The 19,420-nt window shown below is 37.3% G+C and overlaps 1 long non-coding RNA gene across 2 annotated transcripts in view; it reads left to right on the top strand.

Annotated features, from left to right (window-relative positions):
* The window catches only part of LOC143658952 (uncharacterized), an 81,586-nt gene that overhangs the window by 43,629 nt on the left and 18,537 nt on the right, over positions 1-19,420 (top strand). For both annotated transcript variants that reach the window (XR_013163379.1, XR_013163378.1), the window contains 3 exons: positions 392-545; positions 2,423-2,519; positions 11,061-11,257. This is a non-coding gene — a long non-coding RNA (uncharacterized LOC143658952). The remainder of the gene's footprint in view (positions 1-391; positions 546-2,422; positions 2,520-11,060; positions 11,258-19,420) is intronic.

Raw genomic sequence — 19,420 nt, 5'->3', positions numbered from 1 at the left:
GAAATGATTTATTTAACCTCATTTAAATTTGATTTATTATATTAAAATGGCTCCTTCCACCTTGAGTAGGGCATGAGATTTTGTAGGTTTGTCCAGAGTGATGCCCCGATAAATCCCAGTATGATCTGAACAGTGAATAAAAAAGTATTTGCAAAGTCCCCTTGGGAGAATGGTGAGAAAGGGGTAAAATTCAACTTCCCCAAGTGGAGAATTCTTGATATTCTCACAAGCAGTGGGGACAATCAAAGCAATAGACTGAGCCCACAATCTTGGGTTTTGTTCATATGAAATTTAGCCCTGCAAAGGATAGGCTAAGCCTACTCAAAATGAGGGCTAAGAGTCACCCCCAAGAGAACTTCTATTGCTCAGATGTGGCCTCTCTCTCTCTCAGCCAACATGACCAACAAACTCACTGCCCTCCCTGCCTCTCTATGTGAGACATGACTCCCAGGGTTGTGGACCTTCCTGGCAGCATGGGACAGAAATCCTAGAATGAGCTGGAACTCAGCATCAAGGGATTGAGAAAACCTTCTTGACCAGAAGAGGTAAGAGCGAAATGAAACAAAATAAAGTGTCAATGGGTGAGAGATTCCAAACAGAGTCGAGAGGTTATCCTGGAGGTTATTCTTACGCATTAAATAGATATCACCTATTTAGTTAAGGTGTAATGGAGAGGCTGGAGGGAACTGCCTGAAAATGTAGAGCTGTGTTCCAGTAGCCCTGTTTCTTGAAGATGATTGTATAATGATATAGCTTTCGCAATGTGACTGTGCAATTGTGCCTGATGCTCCTTTTATCTACCTTATCGACAGACTAGTAAAACATATGGATTAAAACTAAATAAATAATAGGGGGAACAAATGTTAAAATAAATTTAGTAGATTGAAATGCAAGTGATCAATGAAAGGGAGGGGTAAGGGGTATGGTATGAATGAAAAAAAAAATGACTCCTTTCAGTTTTCATGATTATGCTTCTTTTGAGGCCAGATTCTCTTGTTTGTTTCTTCTTTAATACCTGCCTTAATTACTTATTTTCTCTTTATTTTATTTCCATCTTTGGATCCATGCCAATAGGCAGGACATAATCAAGTTGGCCATTGGGTGATGTTGAAAAGGAAGTGAACTAGAGCTTACATATTATTTAAATATTTCTGGATTATTTTCTTTTCATATGAAGAACAGATTAGAAGCAAATTTGACCTTCTTTGTATACTCATTTAAGGGGTCCCAGGATATTCTAGTTTGCTAGCTGCCGGAATGCAACACACCAGAGACGGATTGGCTTTTTATAAAAGGGGATTTATTTTATTAGTTCTTCAGAGAAAAGGCAGCTAACTTTCCACTGAGGTTCTTTCTTATGTGGAAGGCACAGGATGGTCTCTGCTGGTCTTCTCTCCAGGCCCCTGGGTTCTAACAACTTTCCCAGGGGTGACTTCTTTCTGCATCTCCAAAGGCCTGGGCTGAGCTGTGAGTGCTGAAATGAGGAATGCCGAGCTACTTAGGCTGTGCAACATTGCGCTCTCTCATTTAAGCACCAGCCAGTTAAGTCAAACGTCACTCATTGCAGCAGACATGCCTCCTAGCCGACTGCAGATGTAATTAGCAACAGATGAGGTTCACGTACCATTGGCTTGTGCCCGCAGCAACAAGACTAGGTATGCTCACCTGGCCAGGTTGACAACTGAATCTAACTACCACACAGGGAAACTGGCTGGCCATGATAATTGATGATAAATAAGAAAATTGTTTGGCCAATAAGAAAACCTATTTTGAGGATTGTTATTTTATATGAACATCTGAATGGATTATTTTGTGGTTTATAGCTGATGGACATTTACAAGAATGGCCTTTTTAAGTGGTAGCAATTGTTACTTTGGTGCTAACAGCCTAGAATGAATGAATGGAGAGAGCAAACATTTTTGTGAACTCCCATATATGATGCCCTGAGAAGGGCACATTGGATCTATGGTATTCTTGCTGAAAATGTATAAACCCAATATGAGAAAATATCAGACAACCCCAAATTGAGGAGCATTCTACAAAATGCTTGAGAGTGTTCTTGACAATGTTAAGGTCATGAAAAACAAGAAAACATAAGGAAAGACTTCTGTCATAGACTGGAGAAGACAAAGGAGATACAGCACGTAAAAGTATGTGAGATCCTGGATTACTTACTGGGACAGAAAAAGGACATTCATAGATTATTGGTGGAATCCAAATAATTTCTATAGTTTTGTTAGCATAATTGTTCCAAGAGGTAATATTATTCTCTTGCGCTGAGCCTCTCTCAAGACTTTAATATAATATTGGTTTCCCTCTATTGTATAATCCATTTACTTGTATTTGTACCCTCAGCTATTAATCTCTTCTTCTTCTCTCTGTTTGTCATTTATTTCTACCCACACTTTCCTGTATTTGGAAGGGATATTAAATTCAGCTGCTGTGCTGGTCCAGGTTGCTGGCAGCAAGATCGGTGAAGCAAGTGTCTCTCCCCCTCCGTCCTCTCCCATTCCCAGAAGGTAGGTACACAGGCAGAGAGCACGAGACCCATCTTGGCTCTAAGCAGGGCAGCCACATTCAATGTCAGCCCCAACTGTGCCAGATGAGGGAAATGCACCAACCTCCCTATTAGGACTTCAAGAATTCTGACATAAAGGTTTAAAAGAAGAGTTACCATTTTTTGCTCAGGTATTATGCCTGCTTCCAGAATCCACAATTCATACCTGGTCCTGGGACCACAGCCTCAGGTAGGAACATAGAAAGTGAAGCGGATGTGGAGGAAAATTGTATGGCTGCATGAGTATCTTCACCCACCCCATTTCCCCCAGATCTTTCACAAAAGTGGAGGTGTCTCTCTAATGGCAACCCTCCTTTAGCTTCCCTGATGTTGAATGTGAGCACACTCACAGCTCTTCATGCCTTTATCTCCCCTTATTTTAGACAATACATTTTTCAACTTTTTTCCCAATTTTCTATTAAGTCATCACACCAAGGATGGTATGCAATGTGGCAAGTCCACTTGATGTGCTATCTCCTGGACCACTACTGGACACCATGAGATATGAAATGTGTCCCTAGGTCTGAAGATATGTAACTCTGTGGCCCCAATTGACACAGCATCTTCTTTTCCAATCTTTTTGGAGTATTTGACCATTTGCATCTACTACCAGGCATGCAAAGACCAGTTCACAGCAAGCATCTAATTCTTTCGGGGTCCATTTGCAACCCCCACTCCCAATCCCCAGGGCTATGCAATTGATTTACCAGCTATATAAACCATATGTGCATGTGTACTGAGGGCTTCTTCCCTGTAATCTTTTCCATAATCATCTGCAGTCTCTGTCTTTCTTGTTGGCAGACAGAACAGTTCTTGTTGGCATTTTGTGCTTCAGAAGGTAGAAGATAAATATGTCTAGATTCAACCTATCTCTGCATTGCATCAGCACCCCATGTCCATTCATTTCATGGATCCAAGAGAGAAAGCCAACAACAGATCTACTTGGTTATTCCAATCACATTCTGAATGTGGCTGGGAATTCTTCTGTCCTACTTTAATGTACCCCTTAACTTCCCAGAGTGATTTCTGCAGGGCCATACTCCATCCTGGTATCCCTTTAGTAGTCTAGATTTCTGCTGCCCATCGACCATATGACCACTATCCATGGGTCAGTACAAACTGTTATCATTGTTTGATTCTTCCATCACTGCAAGAAAAATAGCATGCAATTCAGCCCATTGAGCTGATTTATTCTTAACTTCCTGCAATCACTGTTTCCATCCAGCAGTCTCAATGTTATGACTTTCCAAACTGGATACTATCCCTTTACCTTGAAACTGCCATATGTAAACAAAGCAGCTCTTTTTGGTTAATAGAGAGCTATTCATGAGGCACTGTTCATGTGACAATAGGTTCCAGTGGCTCCTCGGCAACTCCAAACTCAGTCCTGTGGGAAAAGAGTCTTCCTGTTTGTGGATATGATGGATGTCTCATTGCATTCCTCCACTAGCATACTCTTTATAAACCATTTTCATTTTGTTATAGAACTCTTTGTGCACTCTCTTCTTTATTAGACTGTGTCTCTAACATCATCCAAGACCATCAGTGTTTCACGTTTCAGGATTATTTTCTGTCCTTCAGTCACAGGGGCAGTTGCAATTAATGCACAATAGCAAGCTGGTAATTGTCTCTCAAATAGTGTATATTGTGCTATGGCAATTGGAAATTTTCTAGTTGAAAATCCCAGCAATCGCCAGGGGGTGACACTCACAGGTTTTTGCCATAAGCCCCAATATGCATAAGTACATGTGGCAGACACCTCCAAAGTCATCTGAATGCCAATCATAAGAACCCAGAGGCATACAAAAAAACAGTGCAGTTTTTTTTCTTTTTTGCAACTTAAACATGTTCTGATTTTGCTCAAGTCCTCATTCAAATGCAGCGTTCTTAAAGGTAGTTTTATAGATAGGAGCAAACAATATTCCCAGATGTGGAATATGAGCTCTCCAAAATTTAAGTAAACCAACCAGGACTCTAGGCTTTCTGTGTAATTTTAGATGTAGGTAACAACAGAAGTTTATTATGAATCACTAATGGAATTTCATGGGTAGCTCTTGCCCAGGTTATTTCTAAGAATTTTTTCATCTGGGCAGGCCCTGGAACCTTAACTGGATTTATTAACCATGCTGTTGAGCATGGTAGTCACCACTTTGTTTTAGTCACTTCCAGTTTGCTCTTCAATTTCTGATATTATCATGAAATCACCAGTGTAGTGCAGTATTATGCTCAATACTTGCATCAACTTCAACCTTCCTTTAACCAAACCATGAGACTAAGTTGGTGAAATCAGATAACCCTGTGGCACCTCAGTAAATGTAAACTGGGATCTTTCCCACGCGAAAGCAAGCTGCTGTTGCTTTTCTGAGATAGGGAAAAAGGCATTTGTGAGCTCAATCACTGGTCTCCTTTAGCCTGCTGTATTTTTTTTTTTTTTAACTTTGAAACCATATCAAGGACTGCTGAGCTATAGGCAGCAGAATTTTATTCAGACCTTGGTCATATACTGTTAGTCTCCACGAATTTTTATCTACCTTTTCATGGGTAACACGGGGCTATCATATAGACATGTAATTTATAACTGCCCTTCAGCTTCTAGTATGTCACTGAGTAAGGCGATAATTTCATTTAGACAGCCAGGTATCCAACAGTGCTTTAAATTAACAATTAGTGTGAGTTTGGCCAGTTATAGAGGTGCCCATTTAGCATGCACAATAAAAACTGGTCTTAGGACAGACTTACATGCCTTCTGTTCTACAGTACTAGGTAGAGGAAAAGTTTCCCAATAGACATGAAGTCCATTCCTATAACACATTCAGGTGAAAGGCATGCAGCTACTTCCCACAAAACCTGCCCCCCAAATTCCAAATTTCCTCTAAACTTTCACCTTACATTATCCATTATCCATATCCTGCCCATCTAACCCTAGCCTCTGAAAGGCTTCACAGCCAGTTTTGGAATGAGAATGCATTGTGTTTCTGTATCAAGGAGCTCCTTTTCTCCCACACCTCCAGCCATTTTTACCCACACAAGTGCATAAGGCCTCAGGCCCCCTGGGGGTCAACAGCCAAGAGACCTTGGTCCCTCCATCAATCATCAAATCTTTACCTTGATTAATCTGTTGAAGCAGTGCCCAAGAAAATTCTAGATTAGGTTTTTAATTGTCATATTTGTCTTCAGGCTTTAAAACTTCTTCCAAACTGGGGCAAATAAGTGGACTTATTTAGGGGTCTTTAATGTTGGGGGACAAGTGGGGCCCCAATTGGTCGAACCTTCCTTCAATAGTGTTGCATTAAGAGCTTTGTTTTATTTCCATTAATTTCTGCTTTATTTATGCCATTTCTTCATAACCATCTAAAAAATTCCAACCTGTTCATTTTTCTCTGTCTTTCCTTATGTTCTTCTGAATTACTCTAATTTGTTGATACTAGGTATTTCATATGAGCATAATCATACAATAATTTTACTTTTGTGCCTGGCTCATTTCAATCATCCTAATGTTTTTTAAGATTCATCCATGTTGTAGCATGTATCAGAATTTCATTCCCTTTTATTTCTGGATAATATTCCACTTGTATATATATGCCACACTTTGTTTATCCATTCATCTATTGACGGACACTTGGGTTGCTTCTACCTTTGGGCTACTGTGAACAATGCTGCTATGAACACTTCAGCACAAATATCTGCTTGAATCCCTGCTTTCAATTCTTTTGGATGAAAGTGGGATTCCTAGGTCATTTGCCCCCTGAAAGTTTTCTAACTTCACCAGTGAAGCTCTCTGGTTCTGGACTTGTCTTTGATGGGAGGTTTGTGTTTACTGATTTAATCTCTACCAGTTGTAGGTTTGCTGAGAGTTCTGTTTTTTTCTTGGGTCAGTTTAGATAACTAGTGTGTTTCTAGGAATTATCTGATTTGTTGATTTACAATTGCTCATAGTATTCTCTCATAATCCTTATTAACTCCTCCAAGATCAGTAGCAATGTTCCTTCTTTCAATTCTGATTTTATTTGTGTCCTGTCTCTTTTTTTTTTTTTTTTTTTTTTTTTTTGCCTCCCTAGCTAAATGTTTTCCTATTCTATTGATTTTTTCAAAGAATCAACTTGTGTTTTCTTTGGTTCTCTCCAATGTTCTGTTCTCTGTTTCATTTCTCTCTGCTCTAATCTTTATTAGTTCCTTCCTTCTGCTAACTTTAGGTTTAATTTACTTCTCTTCTTTTTTTCCAGTTCCTCAAGAAGTAAATTTAGGTTATTGATTTGAGATATATATATATATTTTTAAGCAGGCAGAAATTTATTTGGTACACCTATGAGATGGCATGTGGGCACTCTCACGAGAAAAGATGAAAGAAGACAGACAGGGAGACAACGTGGAGCCACTTGCTTTTATAGATTAGCTTTACTTTCCTCCCTCCTTCTTTTTGGTGCTTTCTTTTCCCCTCCTTTCTCTCTAGGGCAGTGCCTCATGGTAGACAGTGCATTTGGGTAGATTGCCTGGTTCTACCCTTCTCTGCAGATAGCACATTCAGGTGGGGGTGGTTTGGCTCCAGGTGGGTCATCTGCCACTGGGGGTTTCCCATAAGTGATTAGCCCCCAGGCAAGGTGTCTGTGCTGGACACAGGCCCACCCGAACTTGATTAACTGTCTCTGTTCAAGGGTGTCTTCATTTTTTTTTTCTCTCCCCTCTGTCTCTCTGTTCTAGTCAGCCTTAAACTCCCCTCAAAGAGTTGAACACCTTTACTGTTAAGGAGTAGTCAAGGGGCGTGTTTCTTTTTATTTTTTTTAATGTAGATTCAAATTTTACATTTCTTCTCAGCATTGCCTTTGCTGTATCCAACAGATTTTGGTAGGTTGTATTTTCATTCAACTTTAAAAATTCTCTCACTACCCTTTTGGTTTCTTTCTTTTTTTTTTTTTTTTTTTGACCCATTGGTTGTTTATGTTGTTTACATTCATAGAATTGTGAATTTTCCAGTTTTCCATCTGTTATTGATTTCTAGTTTCATTCCACTGTGGTTAGAGGAGATTATTCGCATGAATAGAATCTTCTACAATTTATTGATATTTGTTTTGTAGCCTAAAAGATGTTCTACACTAGAGAATGATCCATATGCATGTGAAAAGGGTGTGTATTTTGCTCTTGTTGGGTGGAGTAGTGTATATATGTCTGCTAGGTCTAGTTTGTTTATGGTATTGTTCAATTCCTCTGTTTCCTTATTGATTTTCTATCTAAATTTTCTACTTATTATTTAAAGTGATAGACACTTTCCAATTGTTACTGTAGAACAAGTCTATTTTTCCCTTCAACTTTGTCACCATTTCCTTCATGCATTTTGGTTCTTTGTTATTAGATGCATATATATTTGTAATTATTGTGCCTTCTTGTTGGAGTGACTCTTTTATTCATATATAGTGTCCTTCTTTGCATCTTGTAACATAGTTTGACCTACAGTCTACTTTCTCTGACCCCAGCTCTCTTTTGGTTACTATTTGCATACAATATACTTTTTTCTGTCCTTTAATTTGTACCCATTTGTGTCTTTGTGTCTAAGGTAAGTCTCTTGAAAATAGCATAAAGTTGGATCATGCTTCTCAGTCCGTTCTGCCAACCTTTGTCTTTGTGCTGGAGCACTTAATCCATTCACCTGAAAAGCAATTACAGATAAGGTAAGACTTCAACCATTTTGTCATTTGTTTCTTGTATATCTTATACTTTACTGGATAACTTTTGAGGCCTCCCTACATGTTGTGTCCCTTTGTAAATTGTGCTGCTTTTGACTTAATGAATTTTCAGTTCATCAGGGACATCTGCTATGTTTCCATGTAGCATCCTATCAAAGCTCAGATAATTTTCTTTAGTAGATAAAGTCCTTATCTTTCTTTGCTTTTGCTTGTGTTTTGAAGGTTATTTGGTATGTGGCCTGGATCTGTGCTATCCACATATGGTTTGTTATACTGTCTCATGGAAAGCCATCAGCTTTCTCAGCATGCTCATTGGATTCTGAGCTATCCAGGTGTTTGAGGGTCTGACCTTAGGGTCTTATTTTGCTTTGTATTTACTGGAGTATGGTTGCTTCTTACCTGTACTTTTAGTTAACATTTTCTATATAATGTACATCCCTATAAGGCTTTGAGTGTTTTGAGTAGTTTATTTCATGGTAGTCACCCGTGCTCCAATTGACATGTCGGGAGAGGTGCTGTCTTTATATGTATCCGAGTGAGAGTATCCGCCACACAAGTCGGATAATACTTTATACGCTACGTGAATCAGCATGAGTCCACGCTCTCATTCCTAACTTCAGTAGTTACTATTTTGTCTCATTATCCTCTCATGGTGTAGTTTATTAGCTATTCTCTGGAATAGGCTATCTACTCTTCCTTCCAGTAAATATCCATCTTAGTAACAATAACATAACCATAAAAAAAATAATAACCTATCTGAGTCTGCATGGTATCTGAATTTAATCTAGCATCTGATGTTCCAGTGCTTTCAATTGTTTTCTAAGATATTGATCTTAGATTTGATTAGCACTCAGAAATTGGCTCTGTTACCCACACATCTTTATAGCTATAAGTTTTATTGGCATGAAAATTAGGTAACCCTCATATGAAGACACTAAAATATATTGTAGCTGCCACATACAGGGACTTGAAGTAACAATTCTTGGTCTTGTATATTCTATTAGAGTTTTTTTTCTAAACCAAATGTTTCCTTAGTTCCCAAAATCACTGAAGGAAATTATTTATTCATTTATTTATTAGTTACTTAAAACATATTCATTGAATGATTTCTGTGTGCAGAAACTAGAGTACAAAGGTGACCAAAAGCCCCAAATAATTGATATCCTGGGTACTTCTTTGATTTCATGTCTCTTTCCTGCTCTCTGTACTTCAGGGACAGTGTTTCCAGAAGGAAGTATTTAATAATTTGTGGGATAATTTGGTCATCTCTGCCAAAGCTTCCTGAGATGTGAAGTGAGATGAAAGAATGGTTTTTGCAGTGTTGGGAGAGAAACCCTAGCGTCCTGAGTTCAAGAGAGGATGTGAGTTGAGGAAGCGGACACAACAGGTTCAGATGACTCATGGAAGGATTTTAACATACACAGGAGTCCTAAAAAATAGGTAGCAGTAGGTGGGAGATGTGGAGACAATGGGGGATTTTAAATCATATGTGATACATTTCAGTTCATTTGTATGTCTAAGGGAATTACTCTATAGTGAAAAAAATAATGATTTGAAATAGAGAAGGAGTGATAAATGACAGAACAAATGTTATGAGAAGATGAGAGAGAATATAAAACAGACAGATGTTAGAAGAAGTTTATCCATTTTTCCAGTAGAGAATTAAAATAGAGGTAAAATAAATCTGGTGAATTTGGTGGTTACAAGATACGAAGTAGACTTCTGGTTGATATTCTCCCTTTGAAGTAAGAGTAGGAAAAGAAACACTGCAGAGGAAAAGGGGTGAATTTATGTTTCAGACAGTGGGAGAATGAAAATGATGAGGAAAGCACATGTACACTGTGGACAATAGAGATTTTTCTGCTAGGCAAATAAACTGGAAGTTAAGAAAGGTGACAATGTGAAAAAGACAGTCATTATAATGAAGAATCATGGAATTTAGAGTTGTCATAGAGAGAAATATGAGATGGTTCATTGACAATGGAAAGTTTGCAGTGGAGCTCAAAAAATTGCTGGAATCAAAGTAGTACAGAGAGTAAACTGGAAAGTTTGGAGAAAGTGATCAGAAAATCTCAGTCTGAAACAAAGAATTTTGGAGGCTATTACCTGGTTTAGTAATTAGTATTTCTAGGTTGGGTAGGAAAAATGGTTGGAATTATGGAGATTGAGGTATTGAGAGACAGGTCAATTAGGTTTTTGAATGGATTGTCTACAGGCATATTAAACTGATCAAGAATAATGAGGGACTAGGGCTGGAGAAAGACACAATATCTCAGGCTCACCAGCATCTTTAATGAATGGTGGAGTTACCAGTTTACAGAAAAAGAAATAGTGGATGCCCTAATTTAATACAACCAAGAAGTAATTTTTTTGTTTGTTTCCAAGGAAGAAGGCACAAAGATCTGAAATTAGCAAGAAAGAGTAAGCAGTACATATGATGTGTGCATGTGTGTAAGAATAGTCATTATCTTTTCTTAAGAAGTTTCAACAAAGTTTATATGGGCTAGAATTTAAGGGAAGATATTGAGTGGATGTCACAGACCATGAGTTTAAGTTATTACAATGAAAGGGTTCAGTGGTTAGAGAGAGAAGGGTCAGATTTGGTGTTCTACTGAGCAGTACAGGGCTGAGTCCAGCAAAGGAGGGGTTCTCTGGAAGCCTTGTGTGACTGCAGTATACCAGGAGGTAAGGAATGGTGGTTAACAAACAAATCACACCAAAACTTAGTGGCTTAGAACAACAACAATCATTTTACTAATATCTTGCATGTGTCTGGATGCTTATTGGGCTCAGTTAGGCAGTTCTCACTTGGGTGTCTCATACAGTTGCAGTTAAATCGTGGCTGGACCTGAGTCATCGCAAAGGCTTCCTCATCCACATGTCTGGCTGTTGATCCTGGATGGTGCCTGGGCCCTCAACTGAGGCCATCAGCTGGAGCATCTACACATAGCCTCACCATGTACCTTTTGTCACCGTGGTGGATAGGTTTCAAGACCAAGCATCTGGAGAGAGAAAGAGCCAGGTAAAAGCTCTATTACTGTTTATAACCTAGTTTTTCAAGATGCAAGGGTTGATTTCCACTTCATGCCATTGACTGAGGTAAAACAAAGTTCTGTCTATATTTAAATGAAGGAATTTCGACTCTGCCTGTCAGTGAGCAAATGGTATGATCACGTTATAAAAATAGCATAGTTCACATTATAGAAAGAGTATCTGAGATGAAAGATACTGTTATGACCATCTTTGGAAAATATTGTTTGCTACAGGCATTATGGAATTCATAAATGACATACGCATACATCCTTATTTTTGACCCTTTAGAAATACATGCTATCATTATAATATGCTATAATAATGTTCTCATATATTTCTAACTTTCTTTCTTTATCATATATTCTATGTAAATAAAATATTATATATAAGGGTTACTCTGTAAACTCAATTAAATAATAAAAATACCCTTTTGCTTCTCACTGTTTTAAGAAATAGATTATTGCCAATAATTCTGAAGCTCCTTGAGGGACTCACACATATCCCATCATCTTCTTCCATGCCCTAAGGAAGCCATCAATCTGCATTTCTGTCTATCATACCTTTGTTTTTCTTCCTAACAGATAGGTTCAAACAAGATACTGTTTGGATTTTCTTATCTTTATAACTTTAAATAAATTAACTCATAATGCATGCATTCTTATGAAATAGTTTTTTCTCTCATTATGTTTGAAAAACCCATTCGTGTTGATGTGTATACTATAATCGTTCATTCATTTTCACTATATTAATCACTTAATTGCACACTGTACTACATATTTACTAATTCTTCTGTCATCTGGTATTGTGTTTACAGTTTTCCATAATGAAGACAGTGCAGATGTGGTGGACCTGAGCCACTTGTGGCTACCTTACATCTACTGATACATTTACAAACACTAAAATTCAATATCTTATTGGTAAACACCTGTATAACCGCCATGATAATGACAAAGCACATTTCCATCACTTAGAGAGTTTCCTTATTCCACTTGCCAGTCAATCCCTCCACGTATCCATAGGTCACCATAACTCAGTTCTGCCTGTTCTAGAACTTTATACACATGGACTCAGACTGCATATACTCTTGTAGCTGGAAGTTTTCACTTGAGATTTATTCTTGTTGTACCCATCAATAGTTTGTATCTCCATTTTGCTGAGTAACATTGCATTATAGGGATGTACAGCATATTCTTTATGCATTAACCCACTGCTGAACATTTGATTGGTTTCCAGTTGTGGACCCTTATAGATATCCTGGACATTCTTATTTTTGTACAAGTTATTTTGTGAACATAGACTTTTATTTCTCCTGGGCAATGACCTAAGAGTGGAATTTCTGGCTCAAAGATTAGGCATATGTTTAAGTTTATAAGAAATGGCCAAGTGGTTTTTCCAAAGTGATTTCAGCATTTCATATTTCCACATGCAGTGTATGAGCCTTCCATTTGCTTTACGTCTTTGTTACCGCTTGCAATTGCCAATCTTTAAAATTTTAACCATTCTACCAAGTAAGAAGAGGTAACTCGTGATTTTGTCATTTGAAGTGTTCAAGTCTTTGACCTCCCCTCCCCCTATTTATTGGGTTGTTTTTCTTTTGATTATTGCTCTGTAAGACTGCATTTATTTATTGCAAATGTTTTTTTTTTTCAAGTTTTTGGCATGCATTTTGTTTTCTTAATGGTGCTTTTTGATGAACAGTGATTTTTAATTTTATTCAAGCCTAATCCATTAGTTTTTAGTTTTATGTTAGTATATTTTGTGTTCTGGGAAATGTCTTACTATTACAGGATTCAAAGATACAGTTTCTGGGTCATTTTTTTTAAAAGATAGTTTATACATTTAGATTTAGCATTTAGGAATATAATTGATCTAAAATTAGCTTTCTAGAATGGTTCACATTTCACTTTTTTTTCCCTTGTGAATATCCAGTTTTTTCAGCACAATTTTTTTTGGAAAATCCTTTCCCTATTGAATTATGTTAGTATATTTTGTTGAAACTCTATTAAATGCATGGTGTGGATTTATGGGGTGTCCATAATGGCTGGATAATATTACTTTATCATATGCAGGAGATGTCATATTAAGAAGCCATTTATTATGTGTTTGTCTGTGTTTCTAGTTCTGTTGCCATCCTGTATGTCTCAATTTATTTCTTTATTTATTTTTCCTATTCTATTTTTTAACATTTTTATTGTGAAATATAAAATATGCAAATAAGTGATAAATTTCAAAGTACATTTTATAACTAGTTTTAGAACAAATTTTAGAGTGTGGTAGGGGTTACAGTACCACCATTTCAGTTGTTTCTTTCAGCTACTCTAAGATACTGGAGACTAGAAAGAAATATCAATATAAATGATTCAGCAGTCATATTCATTTGGTAAATCCTGACTTCTTTGTTCTAACTCTTCCTTCTCCTTTGATCCTTCTCCCACTCTTTAGGGATATTTGGACAGTGGCCATTCTAACTTCTTCTTGTTGAAAAAGGATGTTGACATTATGGGGTAGGAGGATGGAACTGGTTAATGCTCTTAGAGAGACTGTTAACTCTGGGTTTCAGGGCTTATCTGGCTTAGGAAACACCTGGAGGTTTTAGGTTTCTAAAAATAAACTAAGTGAGTACAACTTTTATAGACCCTCAGATAGAGCAATTAGCAATATCTAAAGCTTGCATGAGAGTAGCCTTCAGAATGGTCTCTTGAACTCTATTTGAAATCACTTAGCCACTGATTTTGTTACATTTTTATTTTCCTTTTGATTTTGTTACATTTCTTTTCCCCCTTTTGGTCAGGCAGTCAATTCCACAGTGCCAGACAAGGCTCAGCTCTGGGAGTCTTGTCCCATGTTGCCAGGGAGACTTACAACCCTGGGTATTATGTCATAAGTAAGGGAGAGGATAATGATTTTGCTTGCAGAGTTCAGCTTAGTGAGAGAGAGGCCATATCTGAGCAACAAAAGAGGTTCTCTAGAAGTAACTCTCAGGCATTTTTATAAGTAGGTTTAGCTTCTCCATTATAGATGAGCAAGACTCAAGATCAAAGGCTTGACATATTAACTTGGGAGTCTCTAATGTTTGAGAGAGTATCAGGGATTTAACTAGTGGGAAAGAGCAACAGTTCCATATTTTTTCTCCAATCCCTCAAAGAACTTCGCAATATTTTTAAATTATTGGCCCAACATACTGTGGAATGTGTCCAGGTATTACATTAAGCTGTACACAATTGCAAGACCTTGTTACCAATTCTAAGCTCCATGTGCTTAGGTTGTTTAATTGAACTGGCCAGACAGGTTGAGCTAGATTGTGTGCCACAAAAATTTAGGTTTTAGACAAAATAAATCTCTCTTCTTTTGTGTCATAGAATAGGTGAAGTTCTAAAATACAGACGTGTCATCCTTTATCCTGTATTCTGATTTACCTTAGTCCCAACCAGATCAGCTTCATTCTTACCTCTAACTGAAGCCTGATCCCTTTTCAGCTTCTTTAACAGTTGCTGTGTAGAAATGCTGACTTTCAGAGCTGTAGAATTCCCAATCTCAGTCTCAAGTGTCATACAGGTACCCAAAGTTCCAGGGAAGTACTAGTAATACACATATACCCAGCATCTCAGAATTTAAAAATAACACTTAAAGCTCAGGAATAAATGTGACTGCTATAAGACCTTACAATCCAGGCTCCAATTTTCTTATAATTATTTTCTAAAAGAGACCATACAATATTTCTCCTTTTGTTTCTCAACATAATGTCCCCTGGTTGAGTCACCTCGTTGAATGCCTCATGACTTCATTCCTTTCTGAGGCCACACAACATTCCTTCGTATGGACACACCACAGTTCACCCTTCTGCTCCTCAGTCAATGTGCCCTTCAGCCACCTCCAACTGTAGGGTATCGTGAATAACGTCACCATAAACCTCAGTGTGCAAATGTCTACTCAGGTACCTGCTTTCAGTTCTTTCAAGTAGATTCCCAGTAACAGGATTTCCTCATCATGTGGTGACCCTATCCTTAGCCTTCTGTGGATCCCTACATTATCCTCAAGAGGGGTTGCCCCATTCTGCAACATTGAATAACACTTGAATTTCTAGCACTTGAATCTTTCTGTTTATTTATTTTGAATCTGCAGATTTTGTTGAGATATATTCATATTATATATATATCCATATAACATATACTCTATCCAAAATAAACAATGTTTGACAGTATCCTCACTTAGTTGTACAGTCATCATCACTCTCAATTTTTGACAATTTTCATTGTTCCAAAGAGAAAAATCATAGATAGACACACCCACCCTCAAAAGAAAATCCAAAACTCCCCATAACTCTTGTCCCCCCCTAATTATTTCCCCCTAGTTTATTGCAGTACTAGTGATGTATTCCTGTTAAATATAGACCATAGCTTCAATAAGTAGTTTTCCCCATGTACCCTGTGTATTAGTTTGCTAAACTGCCAGAACACAATATCCCAGAAATGGAATGGCTTTTAAAAAGGGAATTTAATAAGTTGCAAGTTTACAGTTCTAAGGCCATATGTCCAAACTAAGGCATCCAGAGAAAGATACACTGGTTTAAGGAAAGTTGATCTGGGAAGGCAGGTGGCTGGCATTTGCTGGTCATTGTTCCTGGTTCCACTGCTTCCAGCTTCTGATGCCAGTGGTTTCCTCTCTAAGTGTCTGTGGGCCTTCCCTTAGCTCCTCTGGAGTGCAACTCTGGGTCCTGGCTTGCTGAGCATCTCATGGGTAGGCACACAGCAACTCTGCTGGGCTCTGTGACTAGGCATCTGCTCTCTCCATCAGCACATCCATGTCTCTGTCTGCTCTGAAGCAACTGTTCTTTAAATGTCTGCATCTGAGGTTTCTCAAAAGTATTTCCCCTTTTAAAGGACTCTAGTAAACTAATCAAGAACCACCTGGAATGGGTGGAGGCACATCTCGATCTAATCAAAAGGTCATACCTACAATTGGTCACACCACATCCCTATGGAGATAATCTAATCAAAAGTTTCCACCTTACAGTCCTGAATCAGGGTTAAAGGAAATGTCTGATCCCACAAAAACTGGATCAGGATTAAAGTATGGCTTTTTCTGGGCTATATAATATTTTCAAACCAGCACACCTTGCTGTAATTAACTCTTTGTACAAGTGTCATATATTTAAAGTAGTTCATGCAAGAACTTGTATTTGTACTGCTAATCAGTGAGGCACATGGCTGTAAACAGCCCCTTTCAATTATATTCACCTTCACTATTACTCATATACCCCCTAAGAAACTACCATAATCTCTAGCCATTCCCATACTTTTAAGTTCAATTCCATTAACTAGTCTGTACAGATTAGGTAACCCCCTTCTCCTATTTTCTACATTTTAAAACTTTTTCAAGGGGGTTCATATTTTAGTGAACCCATATAGTATCCATCCTTTTGTGTTCAGCTTATTTTGCTCAGCATTATGTCCTTAAGGTTCATCCATGTTGTCATATGCTTCAGGACTTCATTTCTTCTTACTGCTGCATAATATTCCATTGTGTATATCAACCACATTTTGTTTATTCACTCATCTGTTCATGGGCATTTGGGTTGTTTCCAGTTTTTGGTAATGGTGAATAATGCTGCTATGAACATTGGTGTGCAAATGTCTGTTTGTGACCATGATTTCAGCCAAGTAGTGGTATTGCCAGATTGTAGAGCAACTTGATATTTAATTTTCTGTGGAACTGCCAGACTGTCTTCCACAGTGGCTGCACCATTATAAATTCCTATCAGCAGTGCATAAATGTTCTAATTTCTCCAGATCCTCTCCAACACTTGTAGTTTCCTGTTTGGTTAATGACAGCCATTCTAACAGGTATGAGATGATATCTCATTGTTGTTTTGATTAGCATTTCCCTTATAACTAATGAAGTTGAAGATCTTTTCATCGGCCTTTTAGCCATTTGTATTTCCTCTTTGGAAAAAGTGTCAATTGATATCTTTTGTCCATTTTATACTTGGGTTGTTTTTTTCTTTCATTTTTGAGTTGTATGATTTCTTTGCATATTCTCAGTATCAAACCTTTATCAAATATATGGTTTCCAAATATTTTTTCCCATTGAGTTATCTGCCTCTTCACCTTTTTTGACAAAGTCTTTTGACGCACAGAAGCATTTGATTTTGAGAAGTTCCCATTTATCTACTTTTTCTTTTGTTGCTTGTGCTTTGGGTGTAAGGCCTGTGAGGCTACTGTCCGTTACTCACTGTTGGTAATGGTACTGGCTGTGGGCTTTTCATATGCACTTTGTCATATTGAGGAGTTATCTTTTGATTCCTACTTTTTGAAGTATTTTTATAAGAAAGGGTGCTGAATTTTGTCAAATTCTTGTTCAACTCAATCGAGATGATCATGCGATTTTTCCTTTCCAACTTGTTAATATGTTGTATTACATTGATTGATATTTTTGTGCCTAAACACCCTTGCATGCCTGGAATAAATCCCACTTGGTTGTGGTGTATAATTCTTTTAATGTGCATTGGATTCAATTTGCAAGTATTTTGTTGAGAATTTTTGCATCTATATTCATTAGGAAGACTGGCCTGTAGTTTTCCTTTCTTGTAATTGTCTTTATCTGGCTTTGGTATTAGAGTAATGTTAGCTTTATAATATGAATTAGGTAGTATTCCTTTTCCCTCAACTTTTTGGAAGAGTTTGAGCAGGAGTGATGTTAGTTCCTTTTGCAATGTTTGGTAAAATTCTCTGAGAAACCATCTGGCACTAGGCTTTTTTTTGTAAGAAAATTTTTGATAACTGATTGAATCTCCTGTGATTGGTTTGTTGAGATCTTCTATTTCTTCTTGAGTCAGTATATGTTACTCATGTGTTTCTACAAATTTGTCCATTTCATCTAAGTTGTCTAGTTTGTTGGCATATAGTTGTTCATAGTATCCTCTTATGATTTTTTTTATTTCTTCAGGGTCCATGGTAACAACCCCCCTCTCATTTCTGATTTTGTTTGTTTGCATCCTCTCTCTTTTTTTCTGTGAAGTCTACCCAGGGGTCCATCAATTTTATTGATTTTTTTCAAAGAACCAACTTTTGGCTTTATTGATTCTATTATTTTTGTTGTTGTTTTTGTTCAATTAGTTTGTTTCTGCTTTAATCTTTGCTATTTCTCTCTTATTTAGTTTGGGGTTAATTTGCTTTTCTTTTTCTAGTTCTTCCAGGTGAGACTTTAAGTCCTCATTTTTGCTCTTTCTTTTTATAATAAGAGCAATAACTTTTACTGTCGGTGCTGCCATTGCCACATCCCATAAGTGCTCACGTATTGTGTTCTCACTTTCATTCATCTTCAGGTATTTACTGATTTCTTTTGCAATTCCTTCTTTGACTCACTGAATGCTTAAGAGTTTGTTATTTAATCTCCATATATTTGTGAAAGTTCTGATTCTTTGGTAGTTTTGAGACCCAGCTTTATTCCATTGTGATCAGAGAAAATGCTTTGAATAATTTCAATCTTTTAAAATTATTTAAGACCTGTTTTGTCTCCCATCATATGATCTATCCTGGAGAACATTCCATAAGCTCAAAGAAGAATGTGTATCCTGGTATTTGGCGTACAAGGTTCTTTTTATGTCTGTTAGGTCTAGTTCATTTATCACATTGTTTAGGTTCTCTGTTTCCTTGTTGATCATCTTTCTGGTTGTTGCATCTATAGAGAAAAGTGGCATATTGAAGTCTCCTACTATTATTGTTGAAACATCTATTGCTGCCTTCAGTTTTGTCAATATTTGCCTCATGTACTTTGAAACTCCTTGATTGGATCCATGTACATTTATGGTTCTTATTTCTTCTTGGTGAATTATCTCTTTTATTAATATGTTGTGTACTTCCTCGTCTGTTATGACATCTTTAAATTTAAAGTCTATTTTGTCTGATATTAGTATAGTTACTTCTGCTTTCTTTTGCTTACATCTTGCATAGAATCTTTTTCCAACCTTTCACCTTCAATATATTTGTATCTTTGGGTCTAAGATGAGCCTCTTATAAACAGCATGTAGATGGATCATACTTTTTTAATCAATTCTGCCAATCTGTGTCTCTTAATGGGTGAGCTTAGTGTGTTAACATTCAAAGTTATTACTGTAAAGGCAGTTCTCGAATCTACCATCTTATTCTCTGGT

This window comes from Tamandua tetradactyla, chromosome 2, assembly GCF_023851605.1.
Source record: "Tamandua tetradactyla isolate mTamTet1 chromosome 2, mTamTet1.pri, whole genome shotgun sequence".
In the NCBI taxonomy this organism is placed as follows: Eukaryota; Metazoa; Chordata; class Mammalia; order Pilosa; family Myrmecophagidae; genus Tamandua; species Tamandua tetradactyla.
Note: the sequence above shows the minus strand (reverse complement) of the source record. Positions and strands in the feature narration are given on the sequence as shown.